This window comes from Lepus europaeus, chromosome 10 (assembly GCF_033115175.1).
Source record: "Lepus europaeus isolate LE1 chromosome 10, mLepTim1.pri, whole genome shotgun sequence".
Taxonomy (NCBI): Eukaryota; Metazoa; Chordata; class Mammalia; order Lagomorpha; family Leporidae; genus Lepus; species Lepus europaeus.
The window spans coordinates 22987328-23011627 of record NC_084836.1 but is presented as its reverse complement, the minus strand read 5'-3'; the positions used below and the strand labels follow the sequence as shown (position 1 = coordinate 23011627).

General features: G+C 40.7%; 1 pseudogene; it reads right to left on the bottom strand.

The window, feature by feature from the left end:
* Positions 1 to 14016: 14016 nt before the first annotated feature.
* On the bottom strand, positions 14017 to 14226 carry LOC133769306 (U2 spliceosomal RNA; annotated as a pseudogene).
* Positions 14227 to 24300: the final 10074 nt, after the last annotated feature.

Genomic DNA, 24300 nt, shown 5'->3' with positions numbered 1-24300 from the left:
TTAGCCAGTTATCAAAAAATGTGTGTTGAATGAGAAAAAGAAACATACTGTTAAATAGCCTCGGACCCAAAGAAGTAGAGAATGGAGCCATAGGTGAGTGGTAATACAATAGCATCATCAACATCAGTCACATTCCACACCTTCCACGGGATGCTTGCTTTGAACATTATTGCCTAAGGAAGAGCACAGGATTTGGAGTGCATCTGCAAGAATTTCAAACCAGAGTTGCTAACCCTTTCTGGCCGTATGCTCTTGGGCATATTATTTAAGTTCTCTGTGTGAGTATCCCTGTTGCCTTGTCTATGAAATGACAATTTTAATAGTGTCATACCTTTTAGGACCAGAGGGAGGGTTAACTGATGGAATCCCTGGTAAGGGTTCAGCACAGCATCAATCCCTCCGTGGATGTAACCCACTGAGCACCAGGTTGGAGCTCAGAAAGCTCCTCACTTAGAATGCCACTTCCCAGAAGACAGAGATAAAACTCAGCAGGCCCTGTTTCTGGCCTTAGGTTGCCCAGCAGTAAATATCTGACCTGAGGGGCCAGTGTTGGGGCATAGTGGGTAAAGCCACTGCCTATGATGCTGGCATCCCTTATGGGCACCAGTTCCTGTCCTGGCTGCTCCACTTTCAAACCAGCTCCTGCTAATGCCCTGGGAAAGCAGCAGAGGATGGCCTAAGTGTTTGGGCCCCTGCCATTCACGTAGGAGATTCCTCTTTCTCTTAGTATCTCTTTCCCTCTCTCTGTAAACCTGACTCAAATAAATAAGGAAATCTTAAAAAAAAAATCTTTGAGCTGGACTTACACCTGTCTCTCCAAATGTAGTCTTTTTTTTTTTTTTTTTTTTTTTTTTGGACAGGCAGAGTTATACACTGAGAGAGAGAGAGAGAGAGAGAGAGAGAGAGAGAGAGAGAGAGAGGTCTTCCTTCCATTGGTTCATTCCCCAAATGGCCGTTGCGGCTGGCACGCTGCGCTGATCCGAAGCCAGGAGCCAGGTGCTTCCTCCTTGTCTCCCATGCGCGTATAGGGCCCAAGCACTTGGACCACCCCTCCACTGCCTTCCTGGGACACAGCATAGAGCTGGACTGGAAGAGGAGCAACCAGGACAGAACCGGTGCCCCAACCGGGACTAGAACCCGGGGTATGGGCACCGCAGGTGGAGGATTAGCCTAGTGAGCCGCGGCGCTGACCCAAATGTAGTCTTTGTACTTTGCTTCATTGGCCCAGAGAAAATACTCTCCAACTACTAACCGTAGTTTAGAACCATTAAAGAATTGGAACCAATGCCTGAACTGGCAAAAGTCAGGCGCGACCATAGAGCAGAAGCAGAGTCCGCTATTGAAAGGAATAATCTGGCATGGAGCTCCAGCTTGCTGGCACACAGCAAGCAGGAAGACAGAAACTTGTGTTTATTGCTAGGTGGTCAGTAGGAGCATCCCTGTCCAGCCAGGAAGGGCTCTTCCGAAAGATTTTCTCTCTCCCCAGACTCTAGAAATGACAAGGACCAATTAGTCGCACTATCAACAAGCTGCCAATTAACTAATAAGTGAATAAATGGTTTAAGGAATCAACAATCTTCGGTTGCATTAATTAAAATAAAAGCAGAGAAGTCTGAACGGCAGTTTTCTCCCACTCAATTAGGGAAAAGGCTGGAGGGAATTAGGGAAGTTTCAGAAATATAGAATATGCCTTTACATTCAATTAAATCATTAAACAGAATGCCTAACAGTTTAAATTAAACTAGTGTATGGTATGGTTGTTTCTGTCTTGTAAGCAGTGCGGCATTTTTCCTCCACTTGAGTCATTTACTATTCAATTGCTACTGTTGTGTTGGGCTGAAGGTGCAGGTGCAATGTGGTTCTTAATGACATCTGAAGGACAGCCCCAAGTCTGTGTCCCTAAGGAGGAAAGTGATGTTTCCTATGGAAAATACAAGAGTTATGGAGATAACCAGGTAGAGATTCTTTTTTTTTAAACTGCATTGACTAGCTTGTAAAGGACTCTGACTCTCTGAAGCTCTGTTCTCCATAAGATGAAGATGTGACTTCAGAGTAACGTAATGGAGATCAAACTACATGGCACAGGTGACACTTAATAGAAAAAAAACAAGCGTACCTAGCATTTCAAGCACCTTATTGACCTGTAATTTTTACAGTGGGTCTATCTGGCAGATTTGTGGCTCCACCTATAAATGTGGGAAATGAATTTCAGACAGGTTTGAAAATAACCAAAATTCACCCCCTTGGTAAGTGGAAGAGCCAGGATTTGAACTCAGGAAACTCTGACTCCTAACACTCCGCAGTCAGTGGTCCTAGGATGGAGGAAAGTAGCCCTTCCTCTCAACACAGAGGGAAGAAATACCTGATAGGTCTATTACACACAGCCCCTCTGTTCCTGAGTCCCTCAAACATGATCCTTTTGAGCACTTACATCCAATCTCTCTCTTCCTTTCCTGGTAGAGCAGCTGGACTGGGCTGGCACTGCCATCACAGGAAAAGCATTACTGAGCCAAGAACAGCATGACCATGTTGAAAAATTCTTCTTTCCTTAGTATAGAGTTGATCCTCTGTATATAAAGATAATTAAAAATTAATCTTAGTGAAGAATGTGATGGAAGAGGCAATAGGAGGTGGGAGGGTGGGTATGGGGGGAAGAACCGCTATAATCCAAAAGCTATATTTATGAAATCTATATTTATTAAATAAAAGTTTTCTATTAAAAAATTCTTATTTCCCCACACAGCCTTTACTAAAGATTTACTCTAGGGGCCTGTGCTGAGGCATAGCGGGTAAAGCCGCTACCTGCAGGGCCAGCATCTCATATGGGCACCAGTTCAAATCCCGGCTGCTCCACTTCTGAACCAGCTCTCTGCTATGGCCTGGGAAAGCAGTAGAAGGTGGCCCAGGTCCTTGGGCCCCTGCACCTGCGTGGGAGACCCAGAAGAAGCTCCTGCTTTCTTGCTTCAGATCGGTGCAGCTCTGGCCATTGCAGCCAATTTGGGAGTGAACCAGCAGATGGAAGACCTCTCTCTCTGCCTCTCCTTCTACTCTCTGTGTAACTGTGACTTTCAAATAAATAAATAAATTTTTTAAACAAACCAAGACTTACTCTATCCCAGTCTCTATTCTAACTGGTAGGTAACAATGACCAAACCTCTCTGCTTCATGATGTTTATGTTCTAAACAAGTGAATAAATAATAATATAATTTATAGTTTGTGTTTTAGTCAGAACCTGGTGGGAAACAGGTGGAACATCCTAAACATTGGGGTGGGGTGGTCAATAGAGAGAGCTTAATGAAAAGACCCCTTTGACAAAGGTATGAGCAAGATAAGGGAACAAAGAAAGATGACAAAACACTCAGGAACTTGCAACAGTAGGAAAACCCTTGCTTAAAGAGATGGAAAAGGAAAAAGTGATAGCAAAACCCAAGAGACAACAGGAGCTTGACTATAGAAGAGCACAACCATTGTCAAATCTACAACAATGCACAGGGAAAGCAAAGGAAAAAATACTCAGATCTCCCTAATTTCTTCAAGCTCCTGCCATTGCCTCCCATTGGACAAATCCAACCAGAAACTAAAGGGCATGTGAGCCTGGATGACACCGCCTGACTGGATGTAGAGACAGGTTAAGGATGGATCCAGGGATGGAATGGGACTCTGAAAGTAGTTAGCATGGGATGTTGGAGTGATACGTGTTGGAGAAAAACAAGGCAGGATAAGTGGAAGAGGAGACTGAAGTCAGGAGAGGAGAAACAGCTTCTGTTTTACGCAGCTGATGAGAAAGGGCCTCAGTGATAACATCCGATTTGAGCAAGTGCCTGGTGAAAAGCAGCAATCCAGACTGGAAGACCCCTGAGGCAAAAGCTTGCCTGGCATGTCTCCTAGCCTGTGAAAAGGCGGGTGAGGCAGAAGCATGGTACGTAAAGGAGAAAATGGTGGGAGACAAAGTCAGAGGGAGAACAGGGCTCAAAACATCAAGGGATTTACAAGATATTATATTTTACTTTGAAAACACTTTCTGTAAGTTGGTTAGCAAGCCATGAAAGAGTTTTGAACAAAAGAATGTAATCTGAATTGCATTTTAAAAGGGCTACCATAGCTTGTTTTAAGGTTAGGCTGTGGAGGAGATAGGGGCAAAAGCAAGGAGACCAAGTGAGAAATGATGGCAGCACTAAACAGGTCAGTAGTGATGAAGTTGAAAGGTCTGGAACATGGAATGCATTGGAGTTGACATATTGGATAATTGGCTTCAGAGCAATACACAGAATAGTGAATGAAGAATCAGAATTTTGAGGAAGCACTGGAAGAATGACATCACTACACTGTGGGGGAGAAAGTGTGATTGAGAAGCAGGAGTTTACTTTGGGATGTTTTTGTTTTTAAATTTATATTTATTTGATTTGGAAAGCAGACAGAAAAGGACAGAGAAACAGAGACAGAGAGAGACAGAAATCTCCCATCCACTGCTCCACTCCCCAAATGCTGAACCAGTCTAAAGGCTTTATACCGAACACAATTTGGATCTCCTATCTGAGTGGCAGAGATCCAAATACTTGAGCCATCATTTGCTTCCTGTCAGGATGTGCATTGGTAGGAACCTGGCATTCAGAGTGGAACTGGGACCCAACCTAGGCACTCTGTTATGGGATGCAGGTATCCCAAACAGTGACTTATTTGCTACACCGATCACCCACTTCAGTTTAGCACATGCTACATTTGGGATACCTATTAGACAATCAAGTAGGAGATATTACTTATGCAGTTAGATACAGCGAGTCTGGAACTCAGGGAGAAATTGGCTAGAATTACAAATCTGAGAGTGATAAGATAATGATGACAAGAAGGATTGCAAAAAGTGGTCATAAAATCTTTGCCTCTACTTCCATGTATAGGTGGAGTCTATATTCATACACTTGGAATCTGAGATAGACTTGTGATACTTCATACGTAGAATGGAATGGAAGTTTCATGCAAGTTTGAAGCGCAAGCTTCAAGAAGCCTTGTTATTTATACCCTGGTATTGGGAATTCTCCCAATACAATGTGAATAGATCTGGGTTAGCCTGCTGGAGGATGAGAAATAAGGTAGAGTGGGCCCAGTCATCTAAGAGGGGTTCAGAACATGTGAGTGAACCCACATAAGAACAGCTGAGCTTGAATAGAGCAGATGGACCATCCAGATGAGCACAGCCCAAATACTAGTCCACAGAATCATGAGCTAAATAAAATGATAGATATTTTAGGACATTAAGTCTGGGGTTATATGATGGTTTGTGACCAGCAATAGATAACTGACCTAGTTGGTATATAAATTTTGAGAATGGATGACATGCACCACAGAGGTTGGCCCTCAACTTTGTGTTATATTAGTTTCTAATTGCCATACAAAATTTCACAAATTTGTTAGCTTAACAATGATACATGTTTATCATCTCACAGTTCCCATGGGTTACAAGTTCAAGCATGGCTGAGCTGGGACCTCTGCTTAGAGTCTCATAAGGCTACAACCAAGGCATAAGTCAGGCTGTGTTCTCATCCGGAGTTCCTTTAGCTATTGATAGGGTTCATGACTTTGTGCCTATATGGCTGTGGCCCCAATATTTTGCTGCCTGAAATCTGGAGACTGTCATCAGACCTTTAAAGTAACTCCTCAGTTTCTAGAAATTGTCTCCAGTTCCTAGAAGCCGCCCCCAACTCACTGGGCTTTCTCAACATGGCCAATGATTCCATCAAGTCAACAGAGAGAATTCTTGCTTCAGTTTGCTAAGATAGTGGCATATATAACAGAATGTGATCACAGGGGTAACAGCCTATTATCTTTGCCATACTGCACACCCTAATGATAGGAGTGATTTCTCATTACCTTTGCCATATTCTATTCATTTAATTAAGTTACCTTTCATATTCCAGGAGAGGGTATAAGGATGTGGATGCCAGAGGGTTTGCATCATGGGTGCTACGTCAAAGACTATCTGTCACAGTTCCACCTTTGAATCACCTGGTGAACTTTAAAACATACTGATACATGGATTCTACTCCATAGGGATTCTGATTTAATTGGTTTTGGATGAGGCTGAGACAGCATGAGTTTTAAAAGCTCCCCAGGCGATTCTGATGTGCAGCTAAGGTTAGGAACTAATGGGGTTGGTCAGCTAATGTGCATATGAATCACCTTAGGAACTTGTTAAAATACAGACTCTGATTCTGAAGATTGGGAACAAGTGTGAGATACTGTATTCACAACAAGCTTCCAACTGAGGCTGATACTCCTTGTTCCAATCACTGCACTGAGTAGGGAGAGCAGATACAGATATGGATAGACACCTACAGCTTGAGATGAAAGATGCTACAGAGTTATGAAGATGACTTAGAAAAGGAAACTGAAAATGATGATGAGTAAGAGAGGAGGAGAAGCAGGAGAGCAACAGCTGCTGAAACCCAATTGAAAATAATGTTGCTTCATGTTTGTCAAATGATGCCGATGTTCAAATAAGATAAAAACTGAGAAATAACCTCTGGATTTAGAACTATAGTGGTTGTTAGTGATTCTCAACAGAGTAGTTATGGTGGAGTGGTAAAAGCAAAATATGCTAGGGTTAGGTTCAAAAGAGAACAAAAAAGATAGAAATTGGAGTGGTGAATATAATTTAATTTTTTCAGGAGACTGTGGTATAAAGGGGAACAGACAAATAGCAGTAGCAGAAGAGAAACAGGCACAAGGGAGGGTTTTATTTTGTTTTGTTTTGTTGGAAAATTTTTAGAGGCAAAATAAACCAGGCAATTTGTATGCTGATGGAAATTATCTGGTAGAAATGAGGAAATGGTGGTAGGAGGAAGCAGGTTACGACTGGAGCAATGACCTTTAGCAAGCACAGGAGGCTGTGCTTTTTGCGCACTGGAGGATGAGTTGGACTTAGATGGAGCATGGACCATCCATCCATGATACCCTGAAGGAAAGCAGAGCGTCCAGATGTAGATGTCGTTGGTGGAAAGTTTTGATGGTGGAAGCACATGCAACGTGTCCTCTATTTCTGTTGTGTAAGCGAGAAAGCAAACAATGATTCGGGGATCCATGAAAGAAGCTGAAGAGGGCAGGGTGTTGTAAGTTTCAGGGAGAAGACATGGTATGAAAAGGGTTTCTTAAACGTTGATGTCCATACAAATCACCTGGGGATCTTGTTGTGCAGGTTCTGATTAGGACAAGTCTAGGGTGGGCCCTAATATGCTGCACCTTGATAAGATCCTTGGCGATCCAGATGCATGCCTCTAGTTAAGTAAATACAGGTTCAAGCGTCAGGACCAAACACACCTATTTGCCCCATAAAATTACCTGGAATTAATTCTGCTATGGGAGTGGCCATTTGATTTTGAATTAAGATGATATTTGGGATTCCTGCATTCTGGGAGTGCCTGGAATCAAGTATTGGCTCTCCTCCCAACTCCATATTCCTATGAATATGCACCATGGGAGGCAGAAGGTGATAGCTCAAGCAGTGTTTGAGACAGGAGTTGAGAGTCTGATCTAGCCCTCCCTGGCTTTTTCAGGCGTTTGGGAAGGAAACCAGCAGATGGGAGATTCATTTATTCCTTTCTCTCTCTCTCTCTCAAATAAATAAAAACAATTCTGCTATGATACAATGTGTCAACCCAAAATTTCCGTGTGGTAAACTTAATCCCCAAATTCATATTTAACAGTATTGGAAATGGGGTCTTTGGGAAATAATTAGGATTAGATGAGGTCACAAAGGTGCAGACCCCTTGAAGGCATGAGTGGCTTTATCAAAAAAGGATGAGAGACTGGGTTAGCACCCTTGATCTGTCTCACCATATGATGCCTATGCCCTCAACCACATTATGACGGAACAAGAAGATCCTCATGAGAAGATGGTACCATGCTCTTGGATTTCTCAGCCCCTAAAACCACAAGCTAAGTAAATCTCTATTCTCTATGAAACACCTAGTCTCAAGTATGTGGCTGTAGTAAAAAACTCCAAGTCTAGAAGTTAAGTATTACCCAAGAGACACTATGGCTCTGAACACTGCCACTAGAGACCACTCTCCACTGTTCATCGCACATACTCCCAATCCAACCCCATGGGCAAAGTTTTGAGAGAAATAACTTTGGGACAGGCCATTTAAAATCATGTGGACTAGGTTAAAGATCTTGGTTTTTACTAAGAGCAGTGAAAAGCTATTAAAATAATTCAAGCTGAGAAATGGAGGGGAGAAGGTTTAGTGTGATGCTCAAATTTGCATTTCAGAAAGATTGCTCTGACTGCAGGGTGGAGAAGGGTCTGTAGGGGGCCACAGTGAGTGCAGAGATACCGGGTTATGATGTCATTGCAGTAGTAAGCATGAGGGGTAGCACTGGCATGGGCTAGAGTAGTGGAAGTGGTGGAGAGGGCAACAAGTAAACAAATTCAAGAGATTTTAAAGAGTAAACTCAGCAGGAGATAGTGACATAAAAGCGATGAAGGAGTAGAAAGCATCACAGATGACACTAGGTTTGGAAAGTATGATGTTCACATAAATGGGCAGCCTTGGAAAAATACACAGGCTGGAGCAGGGTGAGACCACAGCATGAGTTGGATTTTGGCTATGTTTTGTTAGCAATTCTTAAATACATTTCATTAAAACGACTAAGCAGGCAATGGACTTTATTGATTAGGAGCATGAAAGACAGGCCTGCATGAGATGGAGCACATAGTGAATTGTTTGCATTGACTCGGTGTTTTAATGCCTCTATGAGGAATATTTATTTATTTATTGACTTATTTATTTTTGGCAGTCCAGAGGAGACATCCCTTTCTAATTGCATCCTGATCTGTTAAGAACTGTCTTCAACCTTCCACCGTGGATCCAGAGGACTCAACCAAAATTCCTCTTATCTCAGTGCTGCCCTGGGACTGCTCTGGGATCTGCTGTGGAATCGGCTGTGATCACATATCCAGTGAGATCATCTATGCCAGAGTGCACCTGTGACACAAGGTTGTGAGTGGAGCCAGAAGGAGGTCACTCATCAGCCCAGAAGCAGCCCAGGAGGCCTTGAGTCCAGCTTTCTTTTTCATGGCCCTTACTGCAGCTCCTGATGCCCACCCTTTGGTTCCTGCCCACTATCCAAACCTCCTGTTGAGGCTGCATGTCTCCCATGAGATCACATCATTGCTTTTCTTTGCTTTTTCTTTCTTATGCTTAAACTGAGCAGAATCAGTTTCTTGTAATGAAGAACTCTGATGTCTTTCCTTTTTATTCTTTTGTGTTTTTTCTTTCTCCAATTTCCCTAACTTTTCCCCTTTTCTAAAAAAAAGTTCATTCTGACCAATTGTCTCTCCAATTCTCCATACCATGCTTTCTACACTGCACCTTTCACTTCCCCTTCTCCCTCCATGTGCCTCTGCTCCCCTCCCCTCACTAGTCACATGTTGATAAATGGAATGAGCACACCAACTTCATAAAACCAAGAGTGTAAAACATCAGTTGTAAAGATAAATTGGAACTGAAGGAAGAAAGGTAAAAAAATGTGAATTCCCGAGCTTAGCTTCTACAACCAAGAATATCATAAATTTTAAAAAAATTATTTACCATAAGGTGAACAAATTTCATGTGTTTCACATATACAGATTTAAAAGCATAATGACATTTCCCACCCCACCCTTCCCCTCACTCATGCTCCCACCATCCTTCCTCTTTCCTCTCTTATTTTCTCTTTTCATTTTATTTTATTTGACAAGTAGAGATATAGATAGTGAGAGAGAGAGAGACAGAGAGAAAGGTCCTCCCTCTGTTGGTTCACTCCCCAAATGGCCGCTACAGCCGGTGCCACACCAGCCCAAAGCCAGGAGCCTCCTCCTGGTCTCCCATGTGGGTGCAGGGCCCAAGGACTTGGGCCATCCTCCACCACCCTCCTGGGCCACAGCAGAGAGCTGGACTGGAAGAGGAGCAACCAGGATCAGAACTTGGCACCCACATGGGATACTGGCACCGCAGGCAGAGGACTAACCAAGTGAGTCACGGCGCTGGCACCTCTCTTTTCATTCCTATTATGACATAGTTTCAGTTGATTTTATAATCATAAACTTAACCATCCACTAAATAAAGAATTCAACAAGTAGTAAATAGAAAAACCACTATTTCTCAAGATTATAAACAAGAGCTATAAACAATAATCAAATCTTAAAATCTCAATTTTGCTCACATACATTATATTTTTGTACTCTGTATATTATTTACCACGAAGTCTATTTAAAACAAAACAAAAAACCTTAAATAAGATTTACCAGAGAAAATACATGGGACACATGAGGGAACTTCAAGAAGTTAGTGAAAATGGAATTAAAATCTAAGTTGACTTTGGTGCAAAAACATTTTGAAATCTCTGCATAGAGAGCTTTTCACAAAGTTCATGAAAACTATATTGTGAAAACACTAGGCCTGGATTTTTTGAGGTACCCTCATATTTATACTAAATATTCACTGTTTGTTTGAAATTTAAGTTTAACTGGATATTCCAAATTTTATTGCTAAATCTGGCAATCCTAACTTGAGATTCACTTTGGTTGAAAGAGCAATAAAAACCTTGAGTCATGGGTGTTCTGAAAGCAAATCAATTTTGCAACATATTCATGGAAGGATGGTGAGTACAGACCCACAGTTCACTAAGCTCAGTAGAGGATGTCTAAAGTGGTTTGTGCCTCCCAAGTTCCACTCTTGGAGAGAGGATGGTAAACAAGGACACTCTCCATGTTGGACAGCGACAGTAGAGGCCACACCTTAGAAGAACTGTGAGAACCCACTGAGAGAGAGTTAAGTTGATCCCATAGTCAGGATCTTTATAACAACTCTATTTCCTGTCTTCTCTTTTGAGTCTTCTCCAGCCTTCTCTATTCTGCAAGCGGCTTAATACCTCACCAAGATGCGCTTCACTTCTCAGGGTCTCCAGTATCTGGTGCTTGCCTCCAATCATCTCAAGGGATACAATGACTTTTTGTTATATGTAGAGAGCAAAGCTAAGATCAAACGATGGAAATTAGACAACATGGAAAAGAACTTCCTAATTCTCTGAAGAACCCTAAGTTGTAAAGGACTATGGGTTGGGAAGAGCTCAGAATTTGAAAAGATTCAAAAGGCAGAATCATCCACTTCGTGCCAAGAATCTTCACTAGCTGGGAAAACACACTGGGTCCGTTACCTTAAAATGGCTTAAAAAAACTGAAGGGACTTGCTCACACAAAATATTAAATGGAGATAAAAATAAAAACCCAAAATACCCTAAAACTGAGCAACCTAGGTGATCGCAGATGAAGACAAAGTTCCTTTTTCTTTTCCTTCACCTACCCTTTTTCTGGGTATTTATACCATCATTTGCAGGCCATACAAAATTATTAACTTAAAAATTAGTATGTTATAGATTTATTGAATTAGGAATGCTGCCGGCAGTTGCTTTGGCAGGGCCAGACCAAATGATTTTGTGAGCCTTATATGGCCTGTAGGCTGGACGTTCCACACCCCTGTTTAAACTAATAGATGTTCTGGAAAGAAACCTAGGACTCATTGAAATGTAGTGAGACTAAAATACCTAATATCTACTGAGCACTTAAAAATGTTCAGAAACTGCTAAAAATATGCTAAGCATTTTAAAAATTTTATTTATTTGAAATGCAGATAGAGACAGAAAGAGTAAGAGACAGATGGCCAAAAGAGGCCCCACGCACTGGTTTACTCCCCAAATGCCACAGTGGCATGGGCTAGGCCAGGCTGGAGCCAGAAGCTGGAAACTGAGTCTAGATCTCCCATGTGGAACCTGGTTACTCGAGTCATCACCCCTGCCTCCCAGGGTCTGCATTAATAACAAACTGGAGTCAAGCCGGAGCCAGAAACCAACCCACGTACTCTGATGCAGGTATCTTTACTACCAGGCCAAATGCCTGTCCCTGCTAAGCATTTATTATGTAATTAAATCCTCCCCAGGTTATACAAAGGCAGTACTATCATTAGCAATCTTTTACAGATGAAGGAATGGAAACATATTGAGAAAGTAGTAACATATTCCAAGTCATCCAGCTAGAAGCTGGGAAATCATAAATTAAAACACAGCTAGTCTGACTATTGAGCCTGAACCACTATGCAACTTTGCTTTTTAAGGTCTTATGATTGAGCGAAGTTTGATTTTCAATGCTTATTATTTCTATTGGCTTCCATGTTCCCTATCATTTATTTATCACTGGATAATTTAAGCTTTCCTAGGCTTTTCTAAAATAGTACCAAATCACACGAATTTAATTGGTTTTTCATGACCCCCAGTTCGCTTTCCCCTTGAACTGTTCTTTCTCAATTAGGATTTTTCAGACGTGGTTCAGTTCCTGTCTAAACTCCTTGCTTTAATATGTCAGCTCTTTGGGTGGGCTGTAAGAGACCCTGGTGTTATCTACTGAGGTCAGCATTCATTCCATCACTTTTCCTCCTTTATCTTTTCACAGCAAAACAAAGAGAGGGAAAGAAAGAGACATGGTTTGTTTGCCGAGCTTCATTTTACCAAATGAAGATGGAGGTTTCCCTGATGATCGCAGAGAGGGAGGCAGGCAGTGGGGAAAAGCTGTGGTAGCGCCGTTAATTGTCTCGGTGTTCGCTGTGACCTTTCTTCCTGCCTGTCACTGAGCGTCAGACAGGTAGGTTTTGAGCCAGCAGGAAAAGCCTGACCTAATCAAGCGCTGTCCACTGCACTCCCAGGAAAGCGGCCAGCTGTGGCTCATGGGGGTCAGTGAGCAGTGTGACTGTCACCTCTTCTTGGCTCAGGCTGACCCTGGCCTCTAATGCTGTCACCTTGGTCCCACCATTCCCTGTCTTCATAAGAGAGGGCAGATTGCTGGCAGCACGGGCCGCAGAGCCAGACTCTGAGCTCTGCACCTGCTCTCAGGATGAGGGGACACAGGGCACTCCTGCTCCTCACTGTGAGTGGCTCCTTCCCCCACAAGTGGGCCCCTGTCACCCTGGGAATCCACGCCTTGCCATCTCATCACTCGCCATCACCAGTAGGCTGCCATCACCTGTGTTTTCCCTTTATGAGGTACCCACAGATACTGTTTGTCTGATGTCGCCTGCGAACTCCTGAAGTGTGCGTCATTATTTCATATTTTACACACGGCTGTGTAACTTCAGCAATCCATAAATGTAAAATGGTGAGAAGCAAATTTTCCCCAGACTGAAACCATTTCATTTTCTTCAGCAGAACGGCTCCTTTCCCTTCCATACAGAAAGCCCAAAGAGGAAAATTTCTCCATTGCTCAGACAGCTACAAAATGTGAGCACAACTTTCCCCACAGCTAATGTGCTCTTATGTATAAAATTTAAATTTGAAAGTCTGAGCAGATGGTCTATAAAGCTCTTGTTTTCCCCTCTGAATTTAATTTCTTCCTGCTTATAGAGGGATTTTTAAAAATCATTTGAAAAAGAACAATAAAATGTTTCTATAAATTGTAATAATCATTATCTTGATGATCTCTACTAAATGTTTCATCCTAAAGGAAAGATTAGACACTTGACACTGGGTCTGGAATCTTACCTGAACTGTCACATTCACAGTTGACAATCAGTACCACTGAGCCTTGCCAGCTGGGCCCTGCTCGTTTTGGAATTGGTGATTATTCTTACCTAGACTAGACTGACATTCACCTTCTCTTGGAAAACAAAAGGTCAGGGGGTGAAATGACCGAAGCAAATTAGTCATATTCAAGAATACAGTTGAAACGTTAGACTGTTTCAGAAAATATTTTCAAGTGCTGTAAGAACCGTTTCACCTCACTTCATTCAGAGACATTAATGAGCTAATTTTCTTTTTAGTAAAGGAGGCCCGAAGGACTTCAACTTAGGAAATACTTAGTTGGTGAACTGTGTTGGTGATTATATGTAATAAAATCATGTTGTTTTTCAAAGTATTCTATAATTCAGATGCCTCTCTAACTGAACCAACACCTATCAATATTGAAAAAAGTCAAGATGTGGTTTCAGGCTTATATAAAGAAAGTCTCCTTGGTGTGATAGTGATATACATAGATGAATTCCCTCCTCTTCTGCTTTGCTGTCATTTCCTACATACGAAGACACATAGGAAGGTTGAATGAATTGATAAAATGTAGGGATTGGTATCATCTTCTGTATCCCAACACTATTTTAAACTGATAAGAACAGATACTGCACTTGATCTTAGCCCACAGGCCGAGAAGCCAATCTCAACTATTTTGTAAGTTGAATTCATTGACATCAATCTGCCCTTACAATTTGTGGGATACAGGAGTAAGAGTATGAATGGAAGCTCATCTACTTTACGCCCACATATCCAAAAGCTATGTCTACATTGAAAAACATACCCTCTCATATAGTCCTCCCTTGGCCTGGAACACGGAAGGCCAAGTCCAAAATTAGAACGCTCGGTTCATCAGAGTACAGTTCCTGAACACAGCTGTACAAGGTTCATCAGCTCACAGCTTGCTACACACCCATCCTCTTTTTGAACCTGCAGCCCATCCTGTACTGAAAGGACATCAGACAGATTGTGCACTCCTGGCTCACATTCCCAGACTTCAGCTCTACATCTGCCCTTTCTCCCATGGAAACAGCAACCTTTTGGCCACCCTTGAAGTCTATGGATGCAAACGTTAGCACCATAGTCTTCCCTTGAGAGAAACGGGAAGAGGGTCTTCCCTTGAAAGAGGCCAATTTGGGCTATAGAAGTGGACTCAGGATCATTAGGATAGGAAAATCCAAGACCATAGATGTGAGGATTGTAATGTAGAAGGCAAGGAGAGGTTCGGGTAGAACCTTATCTCCATAGCATGTCCTGTTCACAGCTATCTACTGATACTCCAATATTGATATAGGAGGGCTGTGGTCACAGGTGGGCCAGGGCAGAAGTTTTGCTAAGGACTGGAATGGCTATTGAATAGCATTATGAACCATGCCGGCAGTACTAGTTTTGCAAATATTTACTAGGCACTAAGTAGCATGGGTGAGGGTTCCTACAAAGTGCTAAGAAGAAAACAAAGATCTGTGAGATTTTTTCCCCCATTGTTAAGGAGCTTACGAAAGTCTGGTTGAGAAGCTTATGAATGTAAACATTGTGCTACAGAGATGGGAGTCCTGAGAGACAAGGAACAGGTAAAGAAAAGTCACGCCAGTGGTTTCTTTTTCCCTAGAACAGTTAGAGATTAGGAAGTGGTTAGTAAACAAGTTTTCTTCAACCACTTAGTTTAAATGTTCCGCTATATTTCTGTATCAGTCTTCACGACACTCCTTGAAGGGTTAGTATTACTCCAAGGAACACTATGGAAATGAACAGGTTAAGATTTTGGCTTCCAACCCTGACAAATCTGATGCAGGCAGGATTAGAAATAGGCAGGTTTTGCTCCCAGTTCAGCACATTGTGTGCCAACCCATCTGCCCATATCAATGTCTATTTAAAAGTGAAGCCAATCAGACTGGCCCCATCTTCACCTGTCCTACTGATCACCCATAGCAAGGGAGGGACAGAAAGCTCACAAGTTGCTCTGGAAAATTGAGCCTCTGTGCAATTTCCAGTCAGTGGCTGTTCGGAGGCACACAGCCAACAAAGCCATCAATCTGGCAGTTTTTTAACATTGACCCAGTATATATTTGCTAGGCCATTTGCGCCATCTGCCATGCAAATGTCTGTTAAGGAAATAGCATAAAGTTGTGGGAATACTGGGGTTAAAATGCCATTTAGCAGGAATGCACCAGTTCCAGCAGCAATTGTCCACAGGAGAACAAAGAGCTGACAGAGCCAAGGACAATAAAAAGACAACAGAAGTGTAACAGACCCAGGCTCCCAACCTTGCTTTCTCTGCACTCCCAAGCTTTTTTTCTTTGTGACACCTCAGAGACATTTACCTACTGACAAAGACATTGTATGATTATGTTGAATTAAAATGCTTAAGGATATATATTGTCCACGTGTATATGTATGTATATGAGTATAATTACACATCAATTTTATATATTTACAAACAGTATAAATATATGTAATTTATATTATAGTATATATACCTTGTATTATACATATTTACCTATGTATTCATACATGTATATTTCTTATATATTGAGATAAAACAGCATCCATCATTCTATCCCCTTAACATAGCCCCATACAGATACACACACATACACACACCAGCACACCCACAAAAGGTTACTTCAAAAAGTTCATGGAAAATGGAATTAAAAGATAATTTAGTTTGGTGCAAAAAAATTTGAAGTCCATGCATAATGTTTCCATAATATGCAGTTCCACCAGCTTTCAGAAGACTATATATATAAACACTTTATATACATGTATAATTTTTAAGGGACAAAATGGCATATAGTTCTATCTCCTTATCACACCTCTCCTACTCTCCTGAATTTTGCCTTCTGGTTTTGGTCTATATGTTAGCAATAATTGTACCCATCTATTGAGCATTTACTCCAATATGTAGGGTACTATATTAGTTGCTAATTATGTATTTCCCTAATGTTTACATCAACACTAGAAGGTTGATAATTTCTTCTAATTTTATAGTGGCACCAAGTGAGGCTCAGACTATTGTTTTTATGGCTCAAGGACACACAGCTCATCAATGAAGGACCTAAAACTGGAATCAGGCCCTACTGTTCTGACACCTATGTTCTTTGCATTGTTGCTACCCCTCCTATGTGTTTATATATGGATAAAAAAATCCATTTTGTGCTTAGCTTTGTTCAGTTAACAGAAAATCAGTTTTCACATTTTTATATAGCTTTCATGATTATCATTTTAATAACTGGATATTAATCTAATGATGTATATTTATTTAAACACTGCTTAAACTAGTTCTCTATCAACCATCTATCATCTATCTATCTATCTACTCTCTTTCTTATATCCATTCTCATTCTTTCTCATCATTAATGCTACATGAACATACTGGCATAAATGGTTTTTGGCTTATGTTTTACTATTTCCTTATGATGATTCCAGAACTAGACTATTTGATCAATGGCTATGACCATTTTTATGTTACTTGGTACATATTATCCTATTGATTTTTCAAAGATATTCTTTTAGAAAAATTCATGTTTCAATTTACAGCAACCACACCAGCATTGGATGTTTCATTGAAATTTTTTTTTGTAAATCTATTAAATTTTAAATGGCACCTCAAGCTTGCTTTTATTTGCATATTTTATTCCAAAGTGGTGACAGGTATTTTTCCTATCTACTCAGTTCCTGCTTTTACAGTGTCTCATATAGCTATTCTCTTTACCTAGCCTATCTATCTCAGAAAGCTTTGTATAAATATGCAAAGTTCTCTTTTTGGTGGAGGAACTATTAACCCTTTGCCTTCTTTTCTTTATTCTTGAGGAAATGCTTGAAAAGCAAATGTTAACTTGATATTAAAATGCCAATGACAAATCCTTTATCAGAACGATGCCCAAAAGTGAAATAATATTATCTGGAAATATCAATGTCAATATCAAGAAAAATAGCTAAAAAGGCATTAAAGGGGTAGCTTCTGGGGGTCGGGGTGAGAGCTGCTCTTTTTTGTAAGTCTTGTATTTAATTTTCTGTGTTAATGACAACTGATTAAAAAAAGGTAAAATTAAATTCCTAAATTCTTCTCAGCAAATGAATTGGAGGCTAACATCATGCACTGCTTTCCCCACCCTGCTTGAGAAAATATTACAGTTCAGCTTTCTTCTCGCAAAAAAAATAATTTATGTTTTGCATTTCCTTCCCATTGCTCACAGCATAGGATGCTAAAAAGAAGGAACAAAATCTGGCCAGATTGTTTTCAGGGCAGCTATCAGAGTTGTGTCTTTCTGAATTCCAGATTCTCATTATTTCCTTTTTGTGTGTGCTTTGCATAGATTTAATTAGAGCCCCTACATTGCAATGAGGAGCCACACCAGGAGGGGTCTGCTCTCCAGAGAAAAATTGATGCTCATTAACAAAGAAGAAATGGATTAATTTTATTTTTGAAAGCCAAGATTAAATGCATGGGAGCAGTGAGCTGTCATTCTACTCCTCACACTGTGTCTCTTAAAGCCAGGTTGATTCTAATCTGAGGCCATCTGAGTGGCATCACTCCTCTGCCACTTCTCAGGTGTGCAAAGATGGGCAAGTTATTTGAATTTCTTTGTCTCAATTTTATTTTCTGTAAAATGGAGATAATAATAACACCTGTCCCTTGTAGTTTTTGTGAGTTTTGTGAGTAAGTACAATGAAGGGGTTTAGAATAACACCTGTCACATGATAGGAACTCAGTACGGGTTTTGGTGAGCATTCTCTTTGTCATCATTTTCACTTGGATAGGATCCTACTGTTTAGGGACCGTAAGGCATAACTATCACAGAGATTTGCATGGGATCAAAAATTGGACATATTTGGACACTAACGTTAATTCTGCTTCTTACAGCTGCACAACTCAGCACAAGACACAAGTGCCCTTAAATACACTGGACCCTGATACCTCATTTGGAAGATTACCTGCGAAGATCAAAGAAGGCAATGTGTTTAAAATCTGCCTTTCCCATTTCTGCCATGGATATATTGTTCAAGAGGGTGAAGAATGATGGGGCATAGAAAGAATTGGAGCAGCTACCTGGGGCGGTTGGAGCCAAATCATCTCTTGTTCTAAATGGTACCAGTTTCAGGGGATTGGCTGGGGAGCAGAGAGGGCTATTGAATACATGTTCATTACTTAACTCTCAATCATTGCAGACTCAGATGCTGTGCTAGGAGACAAATCAGATCACTGACCTCATGGAGCTGAGTGAGTAACAGAAAACAAAGACAAACATAATTAGAATACTGTGTTTTAAGTCCATGAATAGGGCAGTACAGATGGCTGTATAAAGGAAAGGTGTTTAGGCTATGGGAAAGCTGCCTATCAGGGAGGTATGTTAGTCATCTACTGCTGCATAACAAATTCCCACAAAATTCTGGCTAGAACAACACACATACTTAAACAGTATTACATTATTTCTGTGGGTCAAAATATAGGCATAGCTAAGCTATGTCCTATTTCCTGGTTTGTTGCAATGCTGCAACCCAAGCATTAACCAAGGTATGTGGTCTCATCTGACAGCTCTACAGGGGATGAATCCTCTTTCAAGCTTTTGTGGTTGTTGGCAGAATATATGTTATGGTGCATTCGTGGGCTGAGGTACTCAGTTCCCCACTGTTGACTGGTGGCCAATTTCTCTTCCTTGCATGTGAAGCACTCCAACTGGACAGCTTGCTCTATCAAAGTATGCATGTCAAAAATACAAAAGAGAGAGCCTGCTCACAACAAGGACATCACAATTGTTTGGAACATCGCCATGGAAGTGCTATCCCTCATTTTCACTAAAGCTTAGCCAATTACCAAGTTTAGTCAATTCTCAGGGGGAAGGGATTGCCAAGGATAGAATAGTATGAGGCAGGGACTATCAGACTCATGATCTGCTTCTTAACGAAGGAGTAGGTGAGAACAGTCTAATGGAAGGGAAGTAGGGGTCATGTAGGAGACAGGGCAAGGGCAAGCAAACCAGAAGCAAGGGGAAAAGATAAATAAGTGATCTTATTTTTTAAGGGGTAATATCTCTAGGGGAAAGAATAGAAAAAATATGAATTTCAAATAATGGGAGAAAATGAGATAACTGATATAGATTAAGGAAGAAGAATAGGGGTGAATTCTGAAGAAAACAAAAACTTTAACTATGGAGTGGCTTGAAAGCCACACTGCTGATGAGGGTAATTTTCCTAAATGTATTTTGAATTGGTGAGTGAGTAAGAGGTCAGAGTGACAGAGGTAGGCAGTGCTCATGCGGTGAGGATTGAGCCAGTGTGGCAGTCACCGTCTGTTCCCCTGACTTTTTGTTCTTACCTTATTTATACAATAAATAGGCTCTTTAGATTGCACTCTGATGGCCATTTCACTAGTTAATCCTTAGTGCCAGCTGTTTTACTTTCCTATGTCTTTTTAGTTTTTAATGTTGTCCCGTGTTCTCATATCCTTGTTGTTTCCCTGGTGGGAAGAATCACTACATTCCTAAATTTGTATTTATGAAAAGCATGAAGTTCGTATACCTTCAATAAAAGGTTTCTGGGAAAAAAAAATTAAAAAAAAAACACAGAAAAAAGAAAGGAAGAAATGATTGCTATTATGTCAAATATAGGATCAGTCCAGGGTCTGGCATTCTCACTGGTCCCCATTATTCCAGACAAGGAAGTCTAAACCATTTGAGATAATTACAACAAGGAAGAATGAGTGCTAAGTCTTTCAATGGAACTTCCAGATTCAATTTGATCTTTCTCCTCTGCCTCAATGTCCATAATATATAAAATGGCAATAAGACCCAATATCCCTTTTTGAGTTGATCTCAATTGTAAAGGAGATTATGTAGTAAAAAACAGTTTGAAAATTATAAATGAGACATATATTGGACAATAGTTAATTCCAGAAATGGCCATTACACAAGACACATTAGTACCAAAAATGGTACTATACAAGACACAATGGAAGAGTCAAGAACAGAACTCAGTCTTCATGCTTGCCTGACTCAAGAATAGTAGGATACTTTCCTTGAAGACATTTCAACACATCCTTAGAATATAATTTCCCAAATGTGATAGTGGAGACTTAAACAAAGGCCATTAAGCATATTGGTAGTTTTATCAAATCACAGTCATACTACTTTAGAGAAATCACATAACAACAATTAAAAATATTGCGGGTGGGCATGGCACTGCTTGGGATGCCACATCCCATATCACAGGCCCTGTGTTCAAGTCTTGGTTACACTCTCCATTCCAGCTTCCTGTTAGTGTGCACCTGTGAGGCAGCAGGTTGATAACTAAAGTACTTTGGTCCCTGCCACCCATGTGGGTAAATTGTTTCAGTTCCTGGCTCTTGGGTTTGGCCTGGCCTAATCCTGGCTGTTGCAGGTATTTGAGGAGTGAAGCAGTGGAAGAGAGATCTCTGTTTTTCTTTCCACCTTTCAAATAAATAAAATTTTAAATATTATTGGGTACTCTCTCCCTCTCCTTCCCTTCCTCCTTCCCTTCTCTCCTCTCTCCCTTCCTTCCTTCCTTCTTTCCTTCCTTCCTTCTTTCCCTTCCTTCCCTCCCTTCCTCCCCTCTCTTCCTCTCTCCCTTCCTCCCTTCCTTCCTTCCTTCCTCCCTCCTTCCCTCCCTCCCTCCCTCCTTTCTTCCTTCTTTTTGGATGTGACATAGTGTGAGGAATAAGCTCATGAACCCTGGAAAGAATCTACCTGAGTTCACACCCTGGCTATGATACTAAGTGTGTAAGTTTAAACAAGTTACATAACTATGCTGTGCCTCAGTTGCCTTTTTTTATAAAATACAGATGATAATAATACCTATCTCAAAGGGCTTTTATGAGGATTGTATAGCTTATATCAGTGATGTTCTCAGAATAGTAATTGATTTGTACTGAGCAAATGTTTGCATGTAGAACCATGGGCAGCATTGTGCTGGGGCCAAAGAGGCAGCAATGAACATGAGTATAATTCCTGACTCCCCATCCCTAGTAATCTGGAGCTCCATAAATGAGTTTCCCGCTCCATCACACATTGGATCATACAGACCAGGAGCCAGGAATTTATCCTAGACACATAACCTAGACCTTTTCCTCAATTCCACCACTGTGCTCACTCCCAGATTTCATAATCAATCACTGGCTTAGATGTTGTACCTGCTTCAAATATCTCATGTATGTTCTTTTCTCCATAACCACACAGACTCTGCATTCTTCAAGTAACTTATCTCAACTCACAGGTACCAACATTTGTGGCACTGATGTGTTCTCTATGGTGCTGGCAGTGTGCCAGTTTGAGTACCTAAACCCCTAACTCAAACTCTTCCAATGTTTCCTCACTGCCTTTCAGAGAAAATACAACTTCATTAGCAAAACCCTTCATAGTCTTTTCCTCATGGACCTGAATACTTCCTCTAAGGGGCAGGATGGCATTATGGTTAGGGACAGAATCCAAACTGGACAGTTTGAATCCACCTGCTTCATTTACAAGTTCTGTAGTCTTAGTGCAGCTATCTCATTTTGCTGGGCTCTTTTTCCTCACCTTTTAGTGGAGATAATATCTGTCTCATGGAGGGCTCTAAAAGAACTTCACGATTTGATACAAAGTACTTCAGCATGTGGTATTATATAAATGTTAGCAATAATCATCTTCCTGGGTTTGTTGTAGGCCCTTCTTTCTTAACTCCTTCATCCCATGCCAGCTATATAGAACCATTTTTCATTCCATACACACTCTTTCATCTATCTGTTCTCCAATTGTCTTATTATCCTATGTGGTGTACAGACCCAGGAGGAACCACCACAAAGGTAATCACCATCATGTTGCTGTTGCCTTTGCATAATTCTCTCACCTTGAGTGCAGGTGAAACTGGTGAATTGATTCTGAACAATGTAATACAGCAAGGTGATGAGATGTCACTTCCATGACTTTGTTAGCTATTCCTTTTACTGGCTTGATGCAGTAAGAGGCTACATTGGAGAAGACCACTTGGCAAGGAACTGTGGGTGGTTCCCAGGAACTGACAATGTCCTCCATTTAATAGCCATAACAAACCTAGAGTCCTCAGTCATACCCCAACTAGGAGATGAAAGCTTCTAACAACCTTAACCAGCTGGGAGAAAGATTCTTCCTTGCACTAGTTCACTCCCCAAATTGCAAATTCAGACATGAACTTTTGGGGACATATTCAAATCATAATGCTTGGTGAACACATAGTGAATCCTCTGCTTAAGCACTGCCTCCTCTGAAAAACCTACCCTGATGCTCCCATGCACAGATGGGCTTTTCCTTCTGATGCCTCAATTGCACCTATTGCACCCTTCCATGAGAGATCTCATTGCGCTGCATTGCTATTGTTTATTGAGCTCTAAATCCCTAAGGATGTGGCTGTATTTCATTAATCATTGGGTTCAGTTTTGGAAATATGGTGGCAATTTCATAGGATAAGAGAAGAGAAAGAATTAAAAACAAAAACAAAAAAAAAAACAAACGAAAAATGAAGGATAACAGAGCAACTACATGCTCAATAAATGTTGATAAGTGAATGAATGAAGAGTATTTTCTTCTGTGTTCTATTGAATTTCTGCAGAAATGCTTTCATTTCACTCTGACAGGCATCTCAAATATTGAGGCTATCATCGTAATGGAGGATTAGATTATCACGAACTCAGATCACAAGCAAAAAATGAAAATAGCTTTGAGAAAAGGACTATACCAAGAAATATTTTTATTTTATTTTGTTGTTAAAAGAAAGCTTTGGAAGAATAAAGTCCAACTATTAAATTTTAAGAAAAGATGAGTAATTTTCTCAATATGCCAAAACTTGAAATAAATGTTCAAATAAACCAATTGATAGGAATTGAATCCGATAAATTTCAACCAGCTTAGAATATATGTCATTTCATTTTATTCAACAGAAATAAACGATAGAAGAATGGGCAAATTCTCGGTTTTTATTTAAAAGCTTTTCAGTGTTTAATTTCTTTGACAGAAAAGTAAACTAGGTTGACTTAAGAATTCTTCCCCTTTTAGGATACTTGTCACTTTGAAGTACATAGTTAGTCTATGAGGCTCATTGTTTACTGTGTGTATTTTATGTCATACTGAAGAAGAAACATAAGCTGTAAGTGATACACATATTAAACCTGGCCAAAGCATAATTTAAGCACAGGTAAAGTCTGAATTGCTCCTGGTGCCTGCTTTCTATAGACCGGGGCTCCTGCAGGCAGGCACAGGGTGAATGGTGCAGCTGCTGGTACGGAATGAGGGACGGGTGCATGGACCAGCACGTGCTGACACGATTCAGCAATAGCAGCTGTCCCGCAGTGTTAACTCCTGAGAAAATAAACTATTTACTTCCAACAATAACAGCTATTTGACACTGTATGTGTGTTCAGCATCTACTCAGTTACACCACTGTGTTGCTTGGGGAGAGATTCCAAATGTCAAAAGGTAATCACCAGTGGTTGGCACATAGTAGGGACAAATCCATATAAGTTGAACATAGATCTGAAAGGCTGCTCTGTTACCTGTACTTGGAAATGGAATGCCTACCATGAAGCATTCTGACGCTGGCATTATCTGTTTACATGGATTTGAATCACACTTTGGTCTAAATGTTGAAAGTTGAATGATGAGGTTTTTTTTTTAATAATAAAACAAATTTAATGTGAAACAATAGTGAGATGACATTTTAATGACTCAATTGATGATTCTTTAAAAATTATC